Source organism: Canis lupus, chromosome 27 (assembly GCF_048164855.1).
Source record: "Canis lupus baileyi chromosome 27, mCanLup2.hap1, whole genome shotgun sequence".
NCBI lineage: Eukaryota > Metazoa > Chordata > Mammalia > Carnivora > Canidae > Canis > Canis lupus.
In genome coordinates, this window is record NC_132864.1 from 20,839,426 (window position 1) to 20,852,544 (window position 13,119).

The following is a 13,119-nucleotide window of genomic DNA, read 5'->3' on the forward strand; positions in this document are numbered from 1 at the left end:
GACACAAAATCAATGACCCATCCTCCCTGCCCCAGGGCAGGGCTGTTCAGCTATTCTAGGTGTGGCCTGCTCTGAAGGCTATGAAGGCCAGCCTCCTTCAGATAAGCACAGAAATTGAGAGCATTCCATTACTTTGATAGCGATTTGACAGAGTGCTTTTCTGTTCTTAAATCCAATGTCTTCAAAGTGAGGCTTGTATTTTGTTTGGATATTTCAGTCCCCTTCATTTTTCTACAAAATCATTTTATCATATTTTACCAAAGCATTGGCTACAAAGTACTGGGAGAACAGAAAAGCTGATTCTTCACACCCAGGGGGTGTGAGAGTCACTGTCCTCCACACTCAGGGAATTTCGGTGATGAAGCTGAATCCCCCTACATGACTAAATACATTACTCTGCACAAGGGCTTCAGGGATACAGCCTTAGGAGAGCACCACGGCAATGCTGAAGTGGGTGTTCAATTGTTATTGCCATGTTACAGACAGGGGACTAAGACTCTGGCCATTGGAATCCTGCCCGAGCTCATACAACAAAAGCAACACCCGATCAGGATTCAAACTCAGGCTCTGATTACCAGTCACGGGCCCTCTTCCCAATAGTCCTCTGCTTCTGCAGAGAGGCCTAGAGATCAAGGTTGAGAAGCACAGTTGCAAATGGGTCTTTGTATGTCCTCACCCTGCCAGGTGTCCTAATTTATTTTTAGGTCACCCTCAATTCAAGTCAATGCAGAGCTGAACGGCCCAAGGTCCAAAGGTACCACCTTCAAGTAAAGATAAACACAGGGCTCCTGGAAAGAGCACATCCATGCTGAGCCCACCACCTGCCCTCGCCCTGCACGGGTGCAAAACAAGGTCTCCGGACCTGGATGAAGTCGGAAGGATCCCCTGGAGTCCTGACAGAGAAAGGCACCCAGAGGTGTAGTTCTCCAACTCCACACCAGGGGGCAGCCTGGCACTTTCCACCGCAGACTGGAAAAAAAAATTTTTTCAGACCCTCCTGGATCTGAGCATCCTCAGTGCCTTATTACTGTACTTCGTATTAGCATGATGGTAAATTTAGTAGCATAAACAACAAGAAAAAAAAATGTTTAAAGTCAAGACATGTGACAGAACTATAAATAATCCTGTCTGAAATCTTTAATGTGTAATGGGGAACTTTGCACTTAGAATCTACACCAAGGTAAACCCTGGGACTGACCCATGGTTAAGCTCCTGGGGTTCAGTTTGCTGAGCCCCAGACCAGCACTGCTTGGATGCTATCTTGTTTTGTTTAATTTTTTTAAAGTTATCTCTACATCCAGCATGGGGCTCGAACTCACGACCCCAAGATTAAGAGTCACGCGCTCTTCTGACTGAGCGGCCAGGTCCCCCTTAGGTGCTATTCAAAACAAAAACAAAAACAAAACAAAAACCTAAAGCAGAGTGTGTGAAAGCTGGAAGGGAGACTGAGCATCTTCTATGTGATCTTTCACAAATCACCTCTGCTATAAATCCCACGGCAATGCCAAGGGGAGGGTCTCATCTCCCACGGATTTTACACATGGAGGAACTGAGGCTCAGAAATGTGGCGTAACTGGCCTGAAAATCTGACGGATGAAGAGGCGGACTCCACAGCGCTGGCCCTCTCCGGGCTGCCTGTCAGCAAACACCCTACTCTTGCTGCCTCGGGGCTGGCAGGCACCGGCTAGCAGCAGACAGCTGGAAGCCGCCGAGAACCCACGGGGGGGGGCGGGGGGGGGTCGCCCCGCGATTCTCCCCATTGCCCAGAGCTCTCTCCTCCACTACAGGCACAAATGGTACTTTCCTACCCTTCGGGCACCACCCCTTCCCAACCACCCCCCAGTGTCACCATCACACCACCCTGCTTTTTTCCTCACTAGCACTTATCCTTAGCCCACAAATGAGTCTGTTGATTGGTTTCCATGGTTACGCCCCCATCAGCACCATCTCTCTCACACACACACACACACACACACACACACACACACACACACCCATCAGAATGCCAGCTCAAAAGAGCACCACAGGCTTTGCCCCCAGCCTGCAGAGCCGCGCCTGGCACAGTCAGTACTCAGGACATTTTCTTGGTGGTTCATGGGGGCGTGGGGTGGGGAGGGCCAGGCCTCTCCCAGGAAGTCCCAACCCCTTTTCCAGTGGGAGCGAAGCTCATCCAGCAGCGGGGCCCTGGCTCTGCGGCCAAGGCTCTGCGTTCCCGGCTGCGTGGCGGGGGCCCAGCCAGCCGCCCGACGCCTTCCCGCGGTTGCCAGGGCAACCATTGTCATAACATCCCTGGTGCTCCACGGGGCCAGCTGACGGGGGAGAGAATTATTTGACTCGCTAACGTCTCAAGTAACCAGCTGATTTGCATCCGTAGGCAAATTCCCTGCTGAGGGCTGGAGGCCTGGGAGGTGCACCTTCCACCTCTCTGTCCTCCCTCTCCAGATCCATCTGGGCGGTGTCCCTCTGGTCAAAGCAGGTGGGACCCACCAGTCTGGGCTGTCCTCCACGGATGCCAGAAAATGCCCACTGCACACCACTTGGGAGTAAGGCCCTCGATGTTGCTAGTGGCTTTTCTTTACATCACTATTGCTATTGAATATTACAAACAATGGGGGGGAGGGTTTCATTGATTTAATGAGCACTTACTAGATGCCAGACCCACTGGTAACTTTCTCACATAGTCATCATTATAATTTTAATATTTATGCTGTAACAAAACATGCTAGAATACAGTAGTATGTCTATATACTGTATAATATATGTTCATATGTAAATCATAGGTAGGAATTTATAGGCATATAATACATAACTAGAAATATAAGATTATTTATATTATATAGCATGTAGTATATATTCCTAATGATAAAACCGACATTTGTTGATACTTCTTATATGCCAGCCTGCGTCTACCATTTTACTACACAATTAGGTTAATAACGATGCTGTCATCAATACACTAATATAGAATATTATAGTCATAAACATTATCAGAGCTAAGTTTTACTAAGCACTTACTACATGCCAGGCATTGTGATAAGTGCTTCATTAATATTTTACTGCATACACACACGGAAGGCTAAGAGTCCAATTACACCCATTATAAAGATGAGAAACTGAAGGCACAGAATAACAACCTGCCTGAAAGTCACATGGAAAGCAAGCAGGGCTCGAAGTCGCCCCCAATTCTTTCCTTCCACACCACACTTTAAAGTGGTCCAACTTAGCCTGCAGCAGAACCCCCTCAGGACAGCGTTAAAAATACACAGGCTGAGCCCCTGCTTCCCCCAACCCACACATGCAGAATCAAATACTCTCGGGGCCAGGGGGCTTCTCGTTTCTTTTAAACAAGGTCCCCAGATAGTTCTGACAAAGGCAAAAAGTCCAGAACCACCGCCTTTCGGTTTTTTTATCACTCATTACCAGTGCAGTGCCAATTAGGTGATCTGATTAAATTAATGAGTCTTGAGGGGCTGAAATTCCAGAGAGGGCAGTTTCAAGCGATGTATGTAGAACCAACAATCCTAAAAAGGAGAAGAAGGAGCAGGAGAAAAATAAGATGCAGGGTTCCCTAAGGCAAACTTCGGTTGGCCACAGGTGTAACCACTCCCAGCCTTTTTGGAACAAGGAGGGCCTGCATGAAGAGTAATGAATAATAACACGTGTTTTGTCCAGGGCTGATTTTAGGGGCACAAGGCCTAAGTCACCTTCTGCCCACCTCCCTGGTCCCCTCCTTAATTATTCACCAGGGACCAAGCTGTGCAGAGAAATATAAGCTCATAGGGTGGGGGTCCATCCTTCGCACCTGCATTTTGAACCATGAGACCTCCTGGCAAGTAACAAAGATAGATGGAAAAGAAAGAAGGAAGGAAGGAGGGAGGGAGGGACAGGTATTCCACTAGAGGAAGCAGAGCTGGGGAGGAATTAGGCAGAAATTCTGGGATGCCATGACTATGGTCCCTGGACAGCTGGGGGGGACAAAGCTAGATGCAATTAGTAGCCAAAAACATCTGTGGAGGGTCTTCCCTAAGCAATATGTTGCCTTATTATCCACTGCCTCCATTATAGGTAAAGTAGAACTAAGATCCCAGAAATAAAGACTAGATGCATCAGGGGAAAAAACATAAAACACACAGGCACTAAAAGTAAAGTCTCTTTGGGAGGGGGCACTTCTTCACATTGACCCTGGAAGCCTGTTCTGTCCAGAGCCACACTGCTGGACAGACCAATCACTCAGCACATGTGGCTATGTACAGAGAAATTAAAATGGACTAAAATTACATAAATATTTCACAGAGAGAATAAACAAGGATAGGGCATCTTATGGGCACCACTGACCAAAAATCCAGAAAATGAGAAAAAAAATCCAGAAAGCATCCCTAATGATCATCATGGGATGTAGGCAATTAGAGAATTCAACTCCCAAAAAATGTCATGAGAATCTGAGCTGAGAATTATGTGAAACAAGCTAGTGTCCAGAATGGCTTAGCACCTTTAAGTCCTGGGAAAATCTAGGATGAATAATAGACATATTTAAGATAATTAAATCCATAGTATTAATATTTGAATTGAAAAGTCCATGCCGGGGCACCCGAGTGGCTCAGTCGGTTAAGTATCTGCCTTCAGCTCAGATCATGAGCCCGGGGTCCTGGAATCATGCCCCGCATCGGGGAGCCTGCTTCTCCCTCTGCTTCTCCTTCTGTATGTGCGTGCGCTCTCTCTCTCTCTCTCTCTCTCTTTCTGTCTCAAATAAATAAATCTTTAGAAAATAAAATAAAAAGTAAAGAGTCCATACCTTTGGAGTATTTATTTTCTATTTTCTATTCTCTTAAGATTTTAAATAATTTGGCCATTTAGAGCAAGAATTCACTTTTCTGGTTTGAAACGTGTAACTGAATAATTTAGCCATGAATTTGACATTGAAATTGTATACAATTTCTGTACATTATTAGGAAGGGCTTAAGGCCAGCATATTTGTAAGTCTGATTTTTTTAGATTTCTGTGTGCTGTGTAAACAGGTGGCAAGGCTTGCCTGTCAATAATTAGAGCAGTTTTTTTTTTAATTCCTGTATATCAAATTTATAAATAGTTTAAGTTGTTTGGCAATGTTTAATTCACTACAGTTGTCGGTGGAAGCAAAGATGATGCAAAATCCCCCCTACATGTGATTGCTGGAATTTACTAGACTCACATGAACAGAATAATACTGTATATAAACTGGATTGAAAGTACAAGGAAAAGGGTGCCTGGATTGTTCAGTCGGTTGAGCGAGCAGCTCTTGGTTTAGGCTCAGGTCATGATCTCAGGATCCTGGGGTTCTGTGTTCAGTGCAGAGTCTGCTGGAGATTATCTCCCTCTGCTCCTCCCCTGTTCACACACATTCTCTCTCACACACTCTGTCTCTATAAGAAAAATAAATGGGGATGCCTGGGTGGCTCCGTGGTTGAGCATCTGCCTTTAGCTCAGGGTGTGATCCCAGGGTCCTGGGATTGAGTCCTGCATCGGGCTCCCCACAGGGAGCCTGCTTCTCCCTCTGCCTATGTCTCTGCCTTTGTGTATCTCTCATGAATAAATAAAATATTTTAAAAGACAAAGTAAAAATAAATAAAATCTTTTAAAAATATATTACCTAAAGAGCATAAGGAAAATAAGGGTATGGAACTTTTCCGTAAAGGGTATGGATTTAATAAATTAAATATTAATTTTAAAACCAAAGAAGAGTTACATAAAAGTGAACATTCAGTTCTTCAGTTGCACCAACCACATTTCAAGCACTCAGTAGCCACATTTGACCAGTGGCTGTTGTGTCGACCCCACAGATACAGAATACATCCACCATCTCAAGGGGGGGGGGGGTCCTCTAAACCACACATGCAATTGTAGCAGATCTCTTAGGAAATGAACACCCCAAAGCCCTTTACCCTAAATGCACAATATTACTCTCCCCAAGATTTGCAGATTGTCTCAATGGAAAACGCAAGCTCCTGAATGACAGGAGGCATGGGTCTACACAGAGCAGATCTGAGTGGGAGAGGTAGAGAACAGAGCAGGGAATCCTGGCCGTGAGATTTACCCCAGAACAAAGAGAATCCATAAAATCCTTTAGGAGGAAGCACAGAGGCTATAAACATATCCACTAACCCCTCTCCATTTTATTTTGTAAGGATTTTTGCCAAATTCTCAGTATTACTGTCATCTTGACCCTTGCCCAATACTGAGCAGCTTGGGATGGGAAATCAGGTAGTGGTTTAAGTGATTTTGATTTTTTTTTTCCCCAGTTGGTGAATTTCACATATACACAGGAAAAAAAATCTGACCCCAAAAACAGCTGGAAATTTTCAAGTTAGCTGGAAAATGGTCCAGCCAAGATGAACCATACAACATCACTATGTCTTTTGAATGCACAGGTGATGAAAGCCTAAAATCACAGGCAGAGAGTATGTTTTCATTCATTTGGGGAATATAAATAACAGTGAAAGGGAATATAAGGGAAAGGAGAAGAAAAAGACTCCTAACTCGGGGAAACGAACTAGGGGTGGTGGAAGGGGAGGAGGGCGGGGGGTGGGGGTGAATGGGTGACGGGCACTGAGGGGGGCACTTGACGGGATGAGCACTGGGTGTTATTCTGTATGTTGGTAAATTGAACACCAATAAAAAGTTAATTTATTAAAAAAAAAAAAAAAAGGCAGAGAGTCCGGCATTCGACTCCCTGCTGTGCAATTAAGTTGCTGTGGGACCTCTCACAGACTCATTTTTCTCTCCATTAAATGAGAGGTTAAAAAATGGTTGCTCTCCCAGAGTGACTCCAAGTTCAAAAATCCCAGGATTATTCCTATAGGTGACACCAAGGGGGGGGGGGGGCAAAAGTATCCTTTGTAGGTTTACACTAGTCTCAGCTTTGCTGGGCAAGGAAAAGCATTTTTGTGTGTCTCTGTGCTGCGCTGGGGACCTTGGCAACAGTGTTCAGAAAAGAACACTTGCCAGGCAGGTGGGGCTCAGGGTTGGGGGTGTGAGCCTTCTGGTTTTGCATTGCAACCAAACAAAGCTCCAGGCAGGGAGACTCTGGCACACATGGCTACCATGGGATTAGCAAAGTGAAATGATGGAGCAAAAAAGAGCTCCAAGCTGGGAGTTGTTCAGATGACCATGTTCCCATCTGGCTCTCTCCTGAACAAGCTGATCAGAACCATGCTCAGCAAATCACTGAAGCCAGGGCTGTCCAGTAGAACTTTCTGTGATAGTGGCGATGTTCTATTTCTATGCTGTCCAAGATGGTAGCCAGGGGTCACATGTGGCTGTTGAGCACTTGAAATGTGGCTATTGCATGTAACTGAGGAGTTGAATTCAAAGTTGTATTTAACATTAATTAATTCAGCTATAAATAGCCACATGCAACTGGCCAGTGGCTACCATCTTGGAAGCAAGATGTAATCTTTTCTCCATAACATCTCTTCTCTCCATTTCCCTCCCCCTCAGCAAAAACCCACACATACTCCTTTCTACTTTCCAGGTATTTTGTAAGGGTTGAATAAAGGGATGACTACTGAGAGCTGAGGATTTGCTAAGAGAAGGTGTGAGATGGCTCTGTCAAGCCAAGCTTGGGACATTCTCCCTCTCAGATCTTGTTGCAGTCATGGACAAAGGCCCACAGTCTTGAGAATGTCACCCAAGACCTTCCTTACCCTGGCCTGCAGGGCCCTGCATACTTCTCCCCCATCTGGAACCCCACAACACCTGACCCAAGTCCATAAGAAGACCCACTGGATGAAACCATAGTAATGACACGGCCACATGTTTTTCACAAGATGATTCCGATGCATGTTCTGGCTTGAGGCTAGATCCTTCTGTGCTTCTGAACTGATCTCCTTGCCTTTTGACCTCCAGTCTAGCCTTCATGTTTGAGCTCAAATGCTCACTCTGCCTGGAAGCTCTATCTCTTTCCCACCCAGAAGTACAATTCACCTCCCTCAACTCTTAAACCACAGCATTTATGCTTGCCACCTGAAATATATTCCCTTGTATCAGAATTATTTATGTTCGTGTCCTAATTCCCCCACCATATTTTACATATCCAAAGGCAGGGGGCCTTGTCTTTATTATCTCTGCCTTCCTCCAACAATGAATACAGTGGTTTCCCCTGGGAAGCCATTTAATCCATACAATGGATTCATGAATGAATGAAGGATGGGCCCAAATGAACAAATGAAAGGCCTTCACCATGCACAAACCCCACAGCTGCCCAATCAGTCCTGGGTTTGGATTCCCAGCCTGGACTCCCAATGACTTTTTTTGTTTTGTTTGTTTTGGCTTGTTTTGGGGTACGGAGGGGGTTTGGTGAAAAAGAGATACAAACACAACAGATTGGCAACTCCAGCCATCTGCTACTAACCTAGCAATGAGGTTGTTGACAGCAGGGAGAAGTGAAAAGCTACTTTCCACTGAGAAAGGGAGCGAGATTCATTTCCTCTCATTTGCTGGTGCTACCACCACTGCCTCTTTTATTTGCTGGTGCTACCACCACTGCCCCATAGCCCCTGCTGTACCATCCCTCCCAAGTGTCTCAGCAGCTAAGAAATGGCAACAGCAGAGCTCCATGTTTCAGGCTCTTTACGCATATTCTCTCAAACCTACAAGGTTGGCCTCACTGTCAACATGAGGAAAAGAATAGGTCAATGAACTTGTTGGCACAATCTAGCTGATCCCAGGGCCATCCAACTCTGAAGCTGCAGTCCTTTCACAAGCTATGGCAGCCAGTCAAGCTGGTAAGGGAACCAGAGGCCAAACATTGTGGATTCAAGCCCAGCAGGCTTGGTTAGTGACTATGCATCTTAGAACAATTCATATCACTTAAGGTCATGAGAACAGAGAACAGGAGCCTGTATAGCATAGCTTAGGGGGCCCCACCCTCTGTACCACAATCCTATTCAGGATCCCTGTAAGGGGATGCAGTAGTGTTCTATGCACACTTACTAAGAACACACATTTCCCTGAAATCCAGAAGCAGCTATGGGCCTTAGCAGGAGAACTCCAGGCAGCTCTAACAGGCCAGACCACCAAAAGAGGAAAGCACCTTGCAGCTCCCAACAAGGCCCCCCTCTCAAGGAGCTCAGAATGTAGGGGAGTGAGTAGGTACACACAGAGCTCCTTTACCTGACTGTGACTGCAGGGGGCAGTGGGCACTACAGTAGAGGCAGAAGCAAAGTGTTCCAAAGAAGGAGAGATGATGTCCAGGAAGGACAATCTGAGATAATTCCCTGGAGGAGATGACATCCAGAACAGACCTTGACAGATACTTATCATTTCCTATGTTCCAAATCACCATTCCATTACTCCCTACACACCCACAAACACACCCACACTGGCTTCCACTTGAGCATACAGGAATCACATGTGGATAGGTGAGTCTTAAGATTCCTTTCAATCCTGGAATCCTTAATTTCAGAGATCTGGGGTTTAACTATTCTTCTAACCACTCATCCATCCATGCAACCAATCATCCACCATCTGCTCATCTACCCATCCAACTACCCATTCATCTAGCCATGCAACCATCCAGCTATGCAACCATCCATCCACCATCTGCCCATCCACCCATCCAACTACCCATTCATCTAGCCATGCAACTATCCAACCATGCAACCATTCATCCACCATCTGCCCATCCAACCACCCTTCCATCTATCCATGCAACTATCCATCCACCATCTGTCCATCCACCCATCTATGCATCCATGCAACCATCTATCCATCACATAAGCATTTCATTCATGGTACTTGCTTAGCACCATATAGTGAAAGCACAGGGAAGTCACGATTGACTCCCATTTTGTTTTTGTTTTTTTTTAAAGATTTTATTTAATCATGAGAGACACATGGCAGAGGGAGAAGCAGGCTCCATGCAGGGAGCCCGATGCGGGACTTGATCCCAGGACTCCAGGATCATGCCCTGAGCTGAAGGCAAGAACTTAACCACTAAGCCACCCAGGGATCCCTTGACTCCCATTTTGAAAGTGAATGACATCATAGTGGGCACGTCATGCTATGTGTAGCGGTTACATCCAAGTGATATAAATTCCTATTACTATTGTTAATAATAAGGTTAATTTATAACCAAATACACAGAATAAAATAATAAAATAGGATAATGCTTTCAGGTGCTTCTCTTATTACCTGGCACATAGACAACAATGAATGAATAGTTGATTTCCTGTAAGTATCAAGCACTGTGCTAAGGCCCGGGATAAAATGGTCAACAAGGCAGGCGTGATCCCTGCTCTTACAGAACTTCCATTTTTGTGGGAAAAAGAGATGCCAAATAAGCAATAAATAAGATAACCACAGATTGTTGTGATAAATGCTATGGTTGCAATAAAGAGCTTAGAACCCATAATAAGAAAGGATGGTTTGTTAGCTGGACCAGTCTAAGAAGTCTCCCTACAGAAAGGGCCAGGTGGCCACATGCAGCATGTACAAAGGTCCTGAGGTGGGAAAACACTTGGCATGTTTCAAGAAATGAGAGCTGGCATATTGTGGGTGAAGGGAAGAGGAGATGAGGTCAATGATAAAAGCAGGGGCCAGCTCATGTATGTCCTATTATAGTCATGGCAAGGAGGTGTATTTCACTCCTATAAGGTGGGGAACTGCAGAAACTTTGTAAGGGTGGAATGACATTATTCGATAAAATGGGTAAAAAAAAAAAATTCTCATTTGTCCCGAAAACAACTTTGTGAGAGATGCTTCCAGCCAACGTCATCATCATGTCCATTTTACAAAGGGAGAAAGAGAGATACCAATTGATCCATCTGTTCAAGCCCTGTAATTTTATAACCCACCCAGCTAGCTATCTGGGCCTCCTCCTGCCTCTAAATGGTGAAACCCCTCTTACAGATGACACCTCTGGACAATCCTCAATCCCACAGCAAAATAACACAACAAAAGAGAGAAGGAGGCACGAGACCAAGGATGAGGAGAAATCCAGTCTCCAGTGAAACCTCTGCACAATGCTCATTAATGAGCACAGACTTAGGCTGGGATGGACATTTTGAGCTCCATTATCAGATAGGCCACACACCGCCCTCCCCCCCCTGCATAGCGCCAGGTGCCACTAGAACTAATAATTTCCCTTTGAGAAGGGGAATTTCTGAAATTCTAACACTTGGAGGGGTGGGTGGGGGTGGGGGAAGCCCTCCCAGCATCCTGATTGCCGGCCAGGCCCACATCTTCCATTTCCACCAAAAGGTGATTATCAGAAGAGATGTCATCCAAAATGCCACCTCCAGCTGAGGAAGCACAGTCTTCTATTTCTGATGGATGTGCACTTTGTTGTTTCTTTAGGAAAAATAATCTAGCAAGAATGAATGATTTGAGTTTAAAAACTCAAATCATATGCCTGTGGCCTCTGTAGCTCTTGTAGATTGAGTAGCAAGGAGAAATGTCAAAAGGCTGCATGAAATAGATCTCTAGACAACCCAGCTTAGAAAATGGGCCACGAGAGCTCCCCTCCCTTCTCTGTCACCATCTTCTCTACCACCTGCTCTAGTCCTTCTCTTTACATTAAAGCCTTCTCTTTACATTAAACGAAGGCCGCTGCAGCACCTGCCATGGAGAAAAACTGCACATAACTAATGCCTCTCTGTCCTCCTTTGCGAGGTGCAGTGGGTAATGGCAAAGGATGCTCCTGCCCGGAGGAGGGAGGACAAGTCCCAGCTGGGCATCCTTGGGCACATTACATATGCAGGCTTTGGATTCCACTGAGGTGGGCATGATCACCACAGCCTGTTGGGTACAGACAGGGAAGCGCAGGCTCAGTGAGGCAAAATGACTCCTTTGGGCTGACACACCTAAGAGGTGGCACAGCTGGACTTAGAATCTGGGTCTTTCCAAAGAAGGTTGTAGAAGTCACCACTGCCCCTCTTTCCTGAATGTTTACCACATGCTGGGCATCATGCAAAGCACTTTACATGTGTATCTCATACAACATGCACAACAACCTTATGAAGTAGATATTACTATTCATCACAACTGACAGATGAGGAAACTGGCACACAGAGAGGTAAGGCACTTAGCCCAAGATCACACAGCCAGAAAAGGTGGAGCAAGGAAATGAAAATAGAAGGTCTAGCTCAGGGCCCAGGCACCCAACCCCCTAGGATACCCTGCCAGGGTTATCTCTGAGAGAAAAAAGCACATGTGTTGCATTACATACATAATATACCTATAATCACACATGCATGTATACCGGTAATAATAACATGCACATTATACTCAGGGTGCCTGGGTGGCTCAGTTGGTTAAGCATCTGCCTTTGGCTCAATCATGATCCTAGGGTCCTGGGATCGGCCCAAGTCAGGCTCCCTGCTCAACAGGGAGTCTGCTTCTCCCTCTCCTTCTGCCCCTCCCTCCTGCTCATGTGCTATCTCTCTCTCAAATAAGTAAAATTTTTAAAAATATATATACATATTATAGTTACACATATATACATTTATATAATATACATACATTATATATAATTATGCACACACATATAGCTATGTATAAGTAATTATTATATATATCTCTTGTCTTTACTATATATATTTTACATCATAAACATCTACTACCCGGGCTATTAAAAAAATAGGGTCATCCCCTAGAAAAGAGAAAGAATATCTTGTCTTCTAAGAAGAGGCAGGGATTGGGGGCGGGGGAGGGCGGTGCCTATGATGTTTATATGCAGGCCAAAGTCTGCTCAAAATCCAATACACACAGGACACAGAGTACAAGGGTCAGTGTCCAATTCCTAAGAATCCAACCTATCAGTGGGATGCTCTGTTTTAGGGAACTAAAGACCTTATTAAAAGTGGCTTCAACAGATTTATCTTGTAGTTACAAAGCAAGAAATCTAGAAGCACAGCGGCTGCCAGGGTTGGTCCATCCAGTGGCTCATCAATAATATCAATGATTTCTCTCCTTACAGGCACAAAGTAGCTGCAGCAACTCCAAGTCTTGACCAAGACGTGCACAACATTTTCTCCAATATATCTCTGAATGAGACAAGCCTCTGCCAGGGGCCCTCTTCCAGAAGGCTTCTGCTGGATGAGGAGGGTCAGTTGGCTATGGTCAACCAATCACTGCAAGGAGAAT

The 13,119-nt window shown here is 45.3% G+C and overlaps 1 protein-coding gene across 24 annotated transcripts in view; it reads right to left on the reverse strand.

Annotated features, from left to right (window-relative positions):
- Positions 1 to 13,119, reverse strand: part of KSR2 (kinase suppressor of ras 2) — a 446,504-nt gene that overhangs the window by 332,157 nt on the left and 101,228 nt on the right. Inside the window, exon 1 of one of the 24 annotated variants that reach the window (XM_072802711.1) lies at positions 1,995 to 2,225. The exons of 22 other annotated variants lie outside the window; for them this stretch is intronic. The gene's annotated coding sequence lies outside the window, so the exon portion shown is untranslated. Of the gene's footprint in view, positions 1 to 862; positions 1,938 to 1,994; positions 2,226 to 13,119 lie in introns of those variants that run through there. One more of the 24 variants, XM_072802710.1, reaches the window with a different exon arrangement.